Raw genomic sequence first — 15,226 nt, forward strand, 5'->3', positions numbered from 1 at the left:
AAAGTGCCCCAAACATAGCAAGATACCACATTATTAGAATCCATGGCCAGCACAGCAGAAGAAATTACAGAGAAGAAGTTCAGGATGTACATGATTAAAATGTTCTGCAAATGAAAGCATGATATAAGAGAGCAAATACATGCAGCAAAAGATCATTTTAACAAAGAGCTACATAAACAAATAAAGGAAGCAAAAGATTACTTCAGTAGGGAGATAGAGGTTATAAAAAAATGAAGAGAAATCCTTGAAATGAAAGACAGAATAAACCAAATTAAAAGTTCAATTGAAAGCATCACCAACAGATTAGGTCATTTGGAAGACAGGGACTCAGACAATGAAGAAAATATATAATCATGAAAAGAATGTAGACAACATAGTGAAAATGGTAAGAAACCATGAGCAGAACATTCAATAAATATGGGATAGCATAAAAAAGACTAAATTTAAGAGTTATTGGGATAGAGAAAGGAATGGAGTTCCAAACCAAAGGAATGAACAATCTACTCAATGAAATAATACCAGAAAATTTTCCAAACATGAAGAATGAATTGGAAAACCAAATTCAAGAGGCTTACAAGATGCCAAATGTACAAAATCACAACAGATCTACACCAAGACACATTATAATGAAAATTCCTGATATGAAGAATAAGGAGAGGATATTAAAAGCCACAAGAGAAAGGAATCAGATTACATTAGGGGGAAACCAATTAGATTATGTGCAGCTGTTTCAACCCAGACCCTGAAAGCTAGAAGATCCTGGAACAACATATATTAAGCTCTGTCTGAAAGAAAATGAATGCAACCAAGAATCTTATATCCAGCAAAACTAAGCTTTAGATTTGATGATGAAATAAAAACCATTCATGATAAATAAAAGTTAAAAGAATTTACAACTCAAAAGCCTGCACTACAGAACATCCTTGGCAAAATATTCCACGAAGAGGAATTGAAAAACAACAATGAAAACTAGCAAAGGGAGGTATTACACTAAGGGAAAAACTATCAAAGGAAAAAGCAAGTCAAGTTAAATAAAAAAATAAATAAAAATGGCTAGTAATATAAATCATGTATCAATAATAACCCTGAGTGTTAATGGCCTAAATTCACCAATCAAAAGACATAGACTGGCAGATTGGATTAATAAAAAAGACCCAACAATGTGCTGCCTCTAAGAGACTCATCTCATAGGAAAAGACATCCACAGACTGAAGGTGAAATGTTGAGAAAAATCATACCACTCACATGGCCTGTGGAAACAAGCAGGGGTTTCCATCCTCATAACAAATAGAGGAGACTTCAAGCCAAAGTTAATCAAACTGGATAAAGAAGGATATTTCATACTGCTTAAGGGAACCGTTCATCAACATGACATAACAATATTAAATGTATATGCCCCAAACAATAGAGTGTCTATGTTCATCAAACAAACTCTTCTCAAGTTCAAGAGTCAAATAGACCACAACACAATAATTCTGGGTGACTTTAACATACCTCTTTCACCACTAGATAGATCTTCCAAATAAAAGCTGAATAAAGAAACTACAGAACTCAATTATACAATCAATAACTTAGACTTAACTGACATATATAGAATATGCCAACCTTCAATGAGAGACCCAACAATATGCTGCTTCCAAGAGACATATCTCATAGAAAAACTCATCCACAGACTGAAAGTGAAGGGTTGGGAAAAATAATACCACTCACATGGTCTGCAGAAGCAAGCAGGGATTTCCATCCTCATATCAAATAAAGTAGATAAACTAAAGTCAATCAAAAAGGCTAAAGAAGTACACTACATACTGCTCAAGGGAACCATTCACCAACAAGACTTTACAATTATAAATATATATAACCCCCAAAATAGAGCAGCTATGTTCATCAAACAAACTCTTCTCAAGTTCAAGAGTCAAATAGACCACAACACAATAATTTTGGGTGACTTTAACAACCTCTTTTATCACTAGATAGGTCTTCCAAATAAAAGCTGAACAAAGAAACTATAGAACTCAGTAATACAATCAATAACTTAGACTTAATTGACATATATATAATATTTCATCCTTCAATGAATGAATACTTTCTTCTCAGCAGCACATGGATCCTTCTCTAAAATAGACCATATATTATGCCACAAAGAAACTCTTAGCAAATATAAAAAAAAAGTAGAGATACTACTCTGCATTCTATCAGGTCATAAGGGAATGTAATTAGAAATCAATGATTATTAAAAAAAAAGAAAAGAAAGCTACTCCAACATCTTGAGACTAAATAATATGCTACTGAATGAACAATGGGTTGCAAAAGACTTCAAGGAGGAGATTAAAAAATTCTTGGAGGTGAATAAGAACACTGATACAATATATGGAAATCTCTGGGACACTATGAAAGCAGTTCTAAGAGGAAAGTTCATTGTATGAAAAAGTCAACAAATAAATGACTTAACGCTACATCTCAAAGCCGTAGGAAAAAAAAAAACTAGAACAAATCAACACTAAAAGCAGAAGACAGGAAGTAATTAAAATCAGAGCTGAAATCAATGAAATTGAAACAAAAGAAACAATTGAAAAAATTGACAAAACAAAATGGTGGTTCTTTGAAAAAATAAATATAATTTACCCACCCTTAACCATGCTAATAAAGAGAAGGAGAGAGAAAACTCAAATTACTAACATATGTGATGGAAAAAAAATATCCCAACAGACTCAACAAAATATAGAAGATAATTATACATTATTTTAAAAACTTGTACTCCAATAAAATAGAAAATATCAAAGCCATTGACAAATTTCTAGAGTCAAATGATCTGCCCAAATTGGATCAGGATGATATACACAATTTAAATGGACCAATTTCAAGCAAGGAAATAGAAGATGCCATCAGAAATCTACCAACCAAGAAAGCCCAAGACCAGATGGATACACAGCCGAGTTCTATAAGACCTTTAAAGAAGAACTAACACCACAACTCCTCAATTTATTTTAGGAATTAGAAAAAGAAGCTTCTAAATTTCCAAACTCATTCTATGAGGCCAATATCCCTCTGATTCCAAAACCAGGCACAAAAAAATCAAAGAAAACTTCAGACCAATATCTCGAATGAACATAGATGGAAAATTTCTAAATACAATTCTGGCAAATCTTGTACAAATATATATCAAAAGAATAGTACACCACAATCAAGTGAGGTTCATCCCAGGGATGCAAGGTTGGTTCAACATATGGAAATCAATAAATGTAATTCATCACATCAAAAGACTTAAAGTAAGAACCATATGTCCATCTCAATAGATGCAGAAAAAGCATTCACCAAAAAATACAGGACCCCTTCATTGTTCAAAACACTAGAAAAATTAGAGATAACTGGAACATATCTCAACATTGTAAAAGTTATCTATGCTAAGCCCCAGGCCAGCATCACTTTAAGTGGAGAAAAATTGAAAGCATTCCCTGTAAAAAATGTAACATGACAGGGATGCCCTTTTTCACCACTTCTATTTAACATAGTTTTTGAAACACTGGCCAGAGCAATTTTACAGAAGAAAGAAATTAAAGTGCTACAGATAGGAAAATAAGAACTCAAATTAACACTATTTGCTGACAATATGATTCTATACCTAGAAGATCCAAAAAGCTCCACCAGAAAACTTCTAGTACTAGTAAATGAATTTTTAGCACAGTAGTAGGTGTTATAAAATCAACACCCATAAATCATAGGCATTTCTGTGTATCAGTGACAAGTCTTCTGAAAGGGAAACGAGGAAAACCACCCCATTTACAACAAACTAAAACAACAACAACAACAACAACAACAACAACAACAAACAGCAACTTGGGAATCAACCTAACAAAAGAGGTGAAATACCTCTACAATGAAAACTAGAGAATGCTAAAGAAAGAAATTAAAGAAGACCTTAGAATATAGAACAATCTCCCTTGTTCTTAGGGAGGCAGAATTAATATTATCAAAATGACCATACTACCAAAAGCATTATAAAAATTTAATGAAATTCCAATCAAAATCCCAAAGACATTCCTCATATAAATAGAAAAAGCAGTCATGAAATTCACCTGGAAAAATAAGAGAACCAGAATAGCTAAAGCAACCCTTAGCAGGAAGAGTGAAGCAGGTGACATAACTATAACAAACCTTAAACTATACTACAGAGCAATAGTAATAAAACAGCATAATATTGACACTCAAATATACTGATAGACCAATGGTACAGAATAGAGGACACAGAGACTAATCCACATAATTATAGTTGTATTAGACAAAGGCACCAAAAACATACAGTGGAGAAAAGACAGTCTCTTCAACAAATTGTGCTAGGAAAACTGGAAATCCATATGCAACAAAATGAAATTAAACCCCTAGGCACAAAACTCAACTCAAAGTGCATAAAGGAATTAAACCAGAGACACTACATCTAATAGAAGAAAAAGTAGGCCAAATCTCCATCATATCAGATCAGGCTCCTACTTCCATAATAAGACTCCTATAGCAGAAGAATTAAAATCAAGAATTAATAAATGCGATGGATTCAAATGAAAAAGCTTCTTCTCAGTAAAAGAAACAATTATTGAAGTCAATAGAGAGCCTACAGCTTGGGAGCAAATTTTTACAACTTGCACATCAAGGGTATATAAAGAACTCTAGGGTATATAAAGAACTCAAAAAGCTAAATACCAAAACCACAAATAACCCTATCAATAAATGGGCCAAGGACAGAAGATGATATACAATTAATCAACAAATATATGAAAAAAATGTTCAACATCTCTAGCAATTAGAGAAATGCACATCAAAACTAAGATTTCATTTCACTGCAGTCAGAATTGCAGCTATTAACAACACAAACAATAGTAAGGGTTGGCAAGGATGTGGGGGAAAAGGCACACTCATACACTGCTGGTGGGACTGCAAAATGGTGCAGCCAATATGGAAAGCAGTATGGAGATTTCTTGGAAAATTGGGGATGAAACCACCATTTGACCCAGCTATCCCTCTCCTCAGTCTCTACCCGAAGGACTTAAAAATAGCATACTATAGGGACACAGCCACTTCAATGTTTATAGCAGCACAATTCACAATAGCTAAACTGTGGAGCCAACCTAGATATCCTTCAAAAAATGAATGGATTAAAAAAATGTGGCACATATACATAATGGAATATTACTCAGCAATAAAAGAGAATAAAGCCATGGCATTTGCAGATAAATGGACAGAGTTGGAGGATATAATGCTAATTGAAGTTAGCCAATCCCCCAAAAACAAATGCCAAATGTTTTCTCTGATATAAGGAAGGTAATTCATAGTGGGTTTGGGAGGGGGAGCCTGGGAAAATTAGAGGAACTCCAGATAGGGAGGGCAAAGGGGAGGGAAGAGGCAAGTGGGTAAAAAGTTGGTGGATTGAGATGGACATCATTACCCTAAGTACATGTATGAAGACACAAATGGTGTGACTCTACTTTGTATACAACCAGAGATATGAAAAATTTTACCCTATATGTGTAAAAAAAAAAAAGAAAAAAGAAGAAAGAAAGAAAGAAAGAAAGAAAGAAAGAAAGAAAGAAAGAAAGAAAGAAAGAAAGAAAGAAAGAAAGAAAAAACTGCACTAATATTTACCAGGCCTGGTGGTGCACACCTGTAATCCCAGGAGCTCAGGAGGTTAAGGCAGGAAGATTTCACATTCAAAGCCAGCCTCAGCAATTTAGCAAGGCCCTAAGTGACTTAGTGAGATCCTATCTCAAAATAAGAAAAGAAAAGGATTGGGGAAGTGGCTCAGTGCTTAAGCACTCCTGGGTTCAATCGCCAGTGCCCCAAAATAAATAAATGAAACAAAACAAACAAACAAAACAAACAAACACACAAAATACCACCCCCCCCCCGCAAAAAAAAAAAAACTACACTGAGGTTTTATCTCATATCAGGTAGTATGGCAGTCATCAAGAATACAAATAATAAATGTTGGAGGGCATATGGAGAAAAAGGAACACTTTACACTGTAAGTAGGACTGCAAATTAGTACAGTCATTATGGAAATCATTATGGAAGTTCCTGGAAAGACTAGGTATGGGACCACCATATGACCCAGCTATACAACTCCTTGGTATTCATCCTGAAGAATTAAGTCATCATACTATAGTTGTAATGCATAACCATATTTATAGCAGCACAATTTACAATAGTTAAACTATGGATCCAGCCTATGGAGATTTATTTAGCCATTAAAAAAAATGAAATTATGTCGTTTTCAGGAAAATAGATAGAACTGGAGATTATTATGTTAAGCAAAATAAACCAAATCCAGAAAGTCAAGGGTTGTGTTTTCTGTCATACGCAGAAGGTAGACAGGAAGAAAGGGAAAGAATGATGGGGGCTAATATCAGGAAAATCAAAGGGAAATCAATACAGAAAAGGCATCAAAGGGGTGGGGTGGGAGGTGGGGAGGATACCGGGAAGTGCTGGGGTGAGATGTTGACCAAACTATATTGTTATGTTGTATATTGTGTGAATGTACAAGTAAGTAACAATAAATCCCATCAGTACATACAACTATAATGCACCAGTAAAAACTGTGGAAAAAATAGTGGAATGTATTTAAATATACCTCAGCAGCAATACTAATACTCTCTATAGGTAACTGGTTTCCTATATCTTCTTATATAAGATTTGAGTCTCTCTTCATATAAAGGTCCTTGCAAAATTCCTGGCTCCCTAAAAGCCCACAGCCAACAAAGTAGTAACCACTGAGTTTAGGAATTTCTTTTCCTGAATAAGATTGTAAAGAGACATTTTGGCCCCTTGAGTAGTAAAGAGCAAACAGCAGAGTTTCCGTAGTGTCAACTTTAGTTCTGCTTGTTTTGACGTATTGCTTTGTTTACTTTTCTACTCATGTCTCAATATTTTCTAGAACACAAACCCAATCTTATTACAAGTATTGATTAAATATGCACCAGGCTGTTCTTTCTTGGTGATTTTGCTGGGCTCTTTGCTTTGTGTGGAATGATAGCAGAGCATGAACCCTCCTTCTTCTAACCTATGCCACCTGCAACATGTCCCTGCTCAGCCCAGCTGTTAGGAAACCCCTGTTGCACCCTTTATTAACATTGTGAGGCAATGAGCCCTTTAGATGTTGAAAGCTGGCCTGACTTAACTCTTTGAATATAAAGATCAAGAGGTCTATTGATCCTCTTGTGTTGGAGGTCAATGGAGAAGGAATTTTGGATAGGGACTGTGAGTCTCCTTCAGGATTACTGGCTACTTTAAGGAGCCTTTGAATCTCTTTTGTAAAACAAAAGTATGAATATTAGACCTTCATCAGAAGCTCATTAAATTGCCAATCCTGAATGTTCTTTTATGGCATCCCCAATTTTTGTGTTCATGAACTACATTTACTCTTTTCCACTTCCAATCAAGTTTCATTCAACCAAAATTAACATATGCTAGTCTAAGGAGGATTACTCAGTATATTGTGCTTGCTTAGATGTATTACCACACCATAGTACTTGGCACACATGTTACAAAGCCCTACACAATTTTCTGTCAGTTCTGAAAATTATGGATTTTTTTCCTCCCTTGTGAATATCTGAGTCTACCTTAAAGTTAAAAATCATTAAGGAAACAGAAAAGCATTTTCACCCTTTGAATGTGTAATAAATATAGAGTTCAAGTTTTTCCCATTTTGCAAGCAAGCAAAATTTCAGCCATCAATCAACCATAGTAACTTTTACTTAATTGCATTTTAAATCTTATGTGAGAGTAGTAGCTGAAAAAAGGCTATCTCACCTAAATTGCCACATAATAGGTACCTACTCTTGCCAAAGAACTCACCATATTTGATTCTAAATGTTCATGAAGGATGTTTGTTTCTTTGATAGATTTTTTTCCTTATTCTTTGTTATGGTTTGGATGTGAGGTGTCCTCCAAAATCTCATGTGTGAGACAATTTAAGAAGGTTCAGAGGAGAAATGATTGGAATGTTAGAGTCTTAACCCAATCAGTGATTTAATCCCCTGATAGGGATCAACTCAGTGGGAATTTAAGTGGTAGGGTGTGGCTGGTGGAGGGGGGGGTTGGGGCGTGGCTTTAGGCATATATTTGTTATCTGGCAGGTGGAGACTTCTCTCTCTGCTTTCTGATCACGATGTGAGCTGCTTCCCTCTGCCACACTCTTCCACCATGATGTTGTGCCTCACCTTGTTCCCTGAAGAATGGAGCTGGCCTTCTGAGGACTAAGCCCTTCAAAACCATGAGCCCTCAAATACATTCTTTCTCCTCTACAGTTGTGCTGGTTGGATCATTTAATCACAGCAGCGAGAAAGCTGACTAAAATATTCCTCATCTGTCCTTGTGAAATTCTGTTTATTTGAATCAAGTTTTTCAGCTTTGTTTCTTTATGCTATTTTTTTATATGACCATAAAAGGTAAAACATGTTTACTATAGAGAATTTTGGAAGAAAAAAAATGTATATTTAAAAATCTCTCGAAATCACCGACTCTACACTACACTACTTTTTACATTTGCTTACATATTTTTTTCTCTCTCTGCATAAATGTGTGTGTTTTCACATAGATACACATATAATTTATAAGCAAAATAGGAACCTGTGGTAAATATGGATATTTTTGGATTCTGCATTTTTCTTTCTCTCTTAAAGCCTTCTGCCAACATTTCTTTCCTTGTGCCTCTTTTCCCTCTTCTCTGTACTCACATTCATTGCCCAGTTCCAGGCCTCAATTCTTCTTTTCTGGTTTATTTCAGTAGCCTCTTTATTGTTAATTTTCTCAGTACTTATTTTCCTACTCCCCTAAATCATGGTCAATGCTGTGGTCAGAAGCATTATTCTACAACATAGTACTTATCATATCACTCTTCTATTATAAACACCTTTGACATGTTGCCTTTGCCCACAGAATAAGTCTAAGTACCCCTGTGTTATTGCATGATCTTCACCTCATTATTTAGGACTCTTTCAGTTATATCCATGTGTGTGTGTGCTCGCTCCCTCGCCTCCCCGCTCTGACTTTCATATATTTAATGTTATTGCAGCTTTTCTCAATGTGGACCCCAGACCTCCTGCTCAGAATCACAGGGGAACTTTTGAGCAATACATTCTTAGGTCACAATCTAGGTGCCTTGAATTAGAAACTAGTAAAGACTAAAATCATCTTCCCATCAGTTACATACCTCATTTGATCCTCATTGCATTGCACTAAAGTGAGTTTTATTGTTCTTCCACTCATTACACAAATGAGGAAACATGCAGACAATCAAAAGATATGAAAAGATTCGTCCAAACCACATAACCATGTAAATCTATGAACTTTCTCCTCTACAATACCAGCTTTCCACTGCTTTCTCTAATGAGCATAGCTTTGTGTCACATACCCCTGGTAAACCTCAGATCATTCTTCAAGGTAGAGACTGAACATGATCTGACCGTACACTCACTTTTCAGTGCAGGTGATTGGACAGCACCTTACTGTAAACACTTAAAGAGTTTCTTCTTAACATCTGTGTCATGGCCTGAGCAAGGAGCAGAGTAGAAGTGCGAGAGCATTTGTGTCTCAGGGAACCAATGATGGACAGGAGTGGAAGGATAAACACTCCACCTCCAGTGCCTGGGCAGGGTGAAGGGACACTGAGTAGTGTTCTACACCATCTCATTGAGTTCTCAGCAGAGCTCACAATGAGGGACTTGTCATCTTGTTCCTCCCCTCCTTAACTCTCCTCTGACACTTTCTGGAATCACCTTTCAAACAAATTACTTGAATTCACATCTACTCTGAGAATCTACATTGGGAGCCACATTTAAGAAAAAGACCTAGCTTGAACATGGCTTTTGAATTTCAAGTGACAATGACAAAAATTAATGCTCACAGAGCTGAGAAGTCCAGGTACAGATTTGGCTTCTGATGTGAACAGCTGAACATAAACAAAGAAAATGAGCTTTTGTATATCCCTCCCATTTTGCCTCTGGCCCTCGCTCTACCTTTACATCTCTTTTGTTTTTACTTGTATGGATTTACGCTCTGGAAGCTGTCTTGTGTTGAGCTGTGCTGGAGTCTGAGGCAAAAGAAAAAGTGAGTCCTATCACTACAGATGTTTTTATACATTATTTTAGTGGCTAAAATTTTTTCACAATTAGGTTTATAAAATGTGATTCATACTCTTATTAAAGTAAAATTATTTTACATTGTTTTCAGTATAAAGAAAATGTTTCAAGTTTTAATATATCTACTTATCAATTTTTAAATAGCATTTCAATTTTTTTCTATTATGGTTTAGATATGTCATGTTCCCCGAAAGATTATTGTGAGACACTGCAAGAATTTTCAGAGGTAAAATGAATAGAATATGAGAGACTTATCCTAATCAGAGAAATGGTCCACTGATCCAGATTAACTGGGTGGTTAACTGTAGGCAGATAGGGTGTGGCTGGAGGAGGTGGGTCTCTGGGGTGTGCTTTTGGGATTTATATTTTGTCTTGAGGGGAGCTTTTTCCTCTCTACTTCCTAGTGACCATGTCTTGAGCTGCTTTCATCCAACATTCCCTTCTACCATGATGTTCTGCCTCATATTGGGCTCAGAACTATGGTGTTGGCTGACCATGGACTGAACCTCTGAAACCATAGGCCAAAATCAACTTTCCTCCTCTATACTGTTCTTGTCAGATCTTTTGGTCACAATGTTGCAAAGCTGACTAAAACAGTTTTATATTCTGGAAAAATTAACATAATATAAAAACATGTACAAAGGGCCCATTTTTTCTTTAGCTTCAAGTTTTAAGATGGTCTGTTACTATTTGAAATTTTTATTTTTGTTCATAATTAAATATTTCATTTAAAAATATCAATTAAACTTATTGTATATGGTATATAATAGTTTTATATATAATACATATGACATATATAAATTAAAACAGTATGTATATGTGCATTTGATGGTTTTTTGGTACACTATTAAATTTTGTGCCCAAGGCCAAGACCTCACTTGCCTCACTTTAGTCTCAACCTATGTGTCAGTTAGAGATTGAAGAAAAGACCCTCCTCCAATACTCTTTTATTCTTACATTTGTTAGATACCATCCCTCTAATTAGCCCTGAATAGATTCCATTTTCAGCCTTCAACCAATAACTGCTGTTAAGAAGATGAAATATGATAATTTGCTAGTACATAATTTAGGAAAGATGCCATGATTGACAGTTCTGCTAGCACTCCGTGAGATAAAAATGCAATTGTTTTATAAATAAATATGTAAAATTTATATGTGCACCATATGAAATCTTTTCAGATTACCTGTCTTCCCATGGAATTTTATACATTTCTAATTATTTTGAACATCACATTGCATTATATTTAGATATTTATTCATCTCCCTGCCTTGATAGGCTGTGAACTACTGCAGGGTAAGATTTAATGGAATGGGCTGGGAGAACTAAATACAAAAAAGTGAAGTGCTTTACTGAATACCTGGCATATAATTGCCGAATAATACGACCATTATTATTACTTTTTACTTCATTCGTTTTGGGTCCTGGAGCATTATTTGTTGAATAAAAAAGTTGTTGTCATGCAATGTGTTTTTAATCTGTGAAGTTACAAGCCTCAGGCCTAGAATATACTTTAAAAAAAATAAGTAGGTGATCTTCACTCACGACTGGTTCAACAGAACCAGCCCCACCTCTCTGATGGCAGGATCTCTACAATAGTTGAATCCCACAGCTAGCTTGACCATTCTCTAATCTGGTTAGTAGCTCTGTCCTCTGCTAGTAGGACTATTGTATCCTACTTGTAAGACTGTTGCTCTTAAAGTTTCATCCATGATCTCCAGGCATACTCAACTTAAGTGCATTAGGTAAATATTGAGCTGGAATTCCTCTGTTAAGATTGGACATGAAGTGTTCTCCCAAAGGTCCTTTGTTAATGCAATAGTGTTTGGAGGGGAAATGATTGGATTGTGGGTCTGTAACCTAATCACACCATCCTAGTTTAAATGAACTGAGTGGTAACTCTAGGCAGGCAGGGTATGGCTGGAGGAGGTGGGTCATTGGGGGATTTCCCTAGAGGGGTAAATCTTCCCTGTGGCCCTTTCTCCCACCTTCCCTCTCTTAACTGGATTCCATGAATGGCATAGCACTCCTCTACCATGCTTTTCCTCCATAATTTTGGACCCAGAGCAATGAAGTTGACTTACCATGGACTAAACCTCTGACACCATGAGCCAAAATAAACTTTCCCTCCTTTAAGTTGTTCTTGTCAGATATTTTCATCACAGCAACACAAAGCTGACTAATGCATTCTTTTTATGGGTTGGGAGTTGAAACTCTTCCTATAGAGCTGATAATTTCAACAAAAAGATTTCAACCCAAGACTCTCTTGTCTTCAGGCATAGATTTCTCTATACAAGGGCCAGAATTACACTCCCCCTGGTCATGTCCTCTTAAGACATAACTATTAATTTCTTCTCTCTCCCCTCATTCCCGTCTTTTTTTTTTTTAAACTGGGGATTGAACCCAGAGTGCTTTATCACTGAGCTCAGTCCTTTTTAATTTTGAGACAGAGTCTTGCTAAGTTTCTGAAGCATTCACTGAATTGCTGTGGCAGGCTTCTAACTTGTGATCCTCTTGCCACATCCTCCTGAGTCGCTGAGATTATGGGTGTCTGACACAACATCTGGCTTCTTCTGTTCCTTTTGAACTCTGTATTTGTCCTAGGATTCCTCAGGATACTCAGACTTGGATCCATTAACAAAGATAATGATGCATTAAGCTCATTTCCCCAGTGGAACTAGACATACTTTATCCATGTGGTTTCTCCTTACACACCCAAGGCCAGCAAGCAACCAGTGCCCTGATGTAATCTCCTGGGTACTCTACAAGGCAGAGGGAGAAGACAGTCTGAGACTCTCCATGACAAATCTTGTTAACCATCTTCTTTCTCAAAGACAAACATAGTTTTTGGAATTTGCCTTCCTTAGGAACTCTCTTAGTTTTCTTAGACGTTTTCTATACACTAGCAGCCATCAACAGAAATTGGAGTAGAAAAGAAATAATGACATTTACAATAATGTGGAAAGTGTGAAATTTTTAGAGACAACTGTGACAAATGACTCATGAGAATACATGAGACCAATACATTGAAAATCAAACATGACTGACAGAAAGCACACATTGACATAAATTCATGGAGATATGTGCCAAGCATACATAAGTTGATGAACAGATACAGAAAGTATTGTATGTATACATAACAAAATACTGTTCATCCATAAAAAGAATGAAATTCTATAACTAGAAGAAACATGGATGGAAGTAAAGGTCATTTTGTTAAGTGAAGTAAGTCAGGCACTGAAAGACTAGGGTCACGTGATCTCTTTTACATGTGGAATCTGAAGGAAAAAAAAAAAGGATCTCACAGAAGTTGAGAGGTGAATAATGGTTATCAAAGGCTGGAGAGAGTAACTGGGAGGCAAGAGTGGTGAGAAACTTATTCTATCAGTAACAAGTTATAATTAGATAAGAGGATAAAGTTTTGGTGTTTTGTTGCACAGTAGGATGACTATAGTAAGGACAATACCATGTACTTCAAATAAGCTATAAAAAAAGGATTTGGAATGTTTTCATCATAAGAAAATTATCAGTTTTTTGAGAAGATATGTATGGGGAGATTTAAATGTTACATAATGTATACATGTACCAAAACATCACATGTACCCTATAAACTGCACAATTTTAATTTTATATGTCAATTTAAAAACAAATCCTGCACACAGCTTGTATCTCAGGATATTATAAAGTACTTCTCTTCATGAAAGTTTTGATATATCATATACACTAGAATACCACATAGTTCACTTAGTTCATTATTCCGCTTCTAGTTACAGCTGGACCAAAATCAAACTAACAGTACTGTTCTTGAATAGGTATCCCAAAGTCCAGATTCCTAACTAAATCATAAGAAAGTCATGATCTCCTTTTCCAAATGCTACCATTGCCTCTTTTTTTTTTTCTCAGAAATAGCATTTTATTTTCATAGAAGGCTTTTCACTCTTTCTTCAAATTCCTTTTTTCCCACCATTTATAGGATCTATTTGGTTCAGAGTTGTGCAACTACTATCATTTCTCCCACCAAAAGAAGTCCCTGCCCTTTACCAGTGGGCCTCACTTTCCCTTTTCACCCCCTCCCCTAGGCATAGGCCACCACTAATCTACTTTATGTCTCTAAAACATTGCCTATTCCTGGTGTTTCATACAAACAAACCATACCATATGTGGCCTTTTGTGCCTTGCTTCTTTCACTTAGAATAATGTTCATCTATGTTATAGCATCATCTTTCCTTTCTATGGCCAAATAATATTCATGGAATGGTTTTAGTGCATTCTGTTTTCCATTTATTTGCTAATACGCATTTAGCCATTTTATTTATTTATTTATTTATTTATTTATTTATTTATTTATTCATTCATTCATACATACAAACATACATACATACCAGGGATTGAATCCAGAGGTGCTCAGCCACTGAGCTACATCCCCAGTCCCCTACTCCCCTTTTTTGGTAGTATACATAGTATATTCACATAAATCTTCATATATGTACTTTGAATAGTAATGATCATCACATTCCACCATAATTAATTACCCCATGCCCCCTCCCTTCCCCTCCAACCCCTCTGCCCTATCTAGAGTTCCTCTATTCCTCCCATGCTCCCGCTCCCTATCCCACTATGAATCAGCCTCCTTATATCAAAGAAAACATTCAGCATTTGATTTTTGGGTATTGGCTAACTTCACTTAACATTATCTTCTCTAACTCCATCCATTTACCTGCAAATGCCTGGATTTTATTCTCTTTTATCGCTGAGTAAATATTCCATTGTGTATACATGCCACATTTTTTAAATCCATTCATCTATTGAAGAGCATCTAGGTTGGTTCCTCAGTTTAGATATTGTGAATTGTGCTGCTATAAACATTGATGTGGCTGTGTCTCTGTAGTATGCTGTTTTTAAGTCCTTTGGGTATAGACTGAGCAGAGGGATAGCTGGGTCAAATGGTGGTTTTATTTCCAATATTCCAAGAAATCTCCATACTGCTTTCCATATTGGCTGCACCATTTTGCAGTCCCACCAGCAGTGTATGAGTGTAGCTTTTCCCCCACACCCTCGCTTACATTTATTGTTATTTGTCTTGATAATAGCCACCATTCTGACT

Source organism: Ictidomys tridecemlineatus, chromosome 7, assembly GCF_052094955.1.
Source record: "Ictidomys tridecemlineatus isolate mIctTri1 chromosome 7, mIctTri1.hap1, whole genome shotgun sequence".
NCBI lineage: Eukaryota > Metazoa > Chordata > Mammalia > Rodentia > Sciuridae > Ictidomys > Ictidomys tridecemlineatus.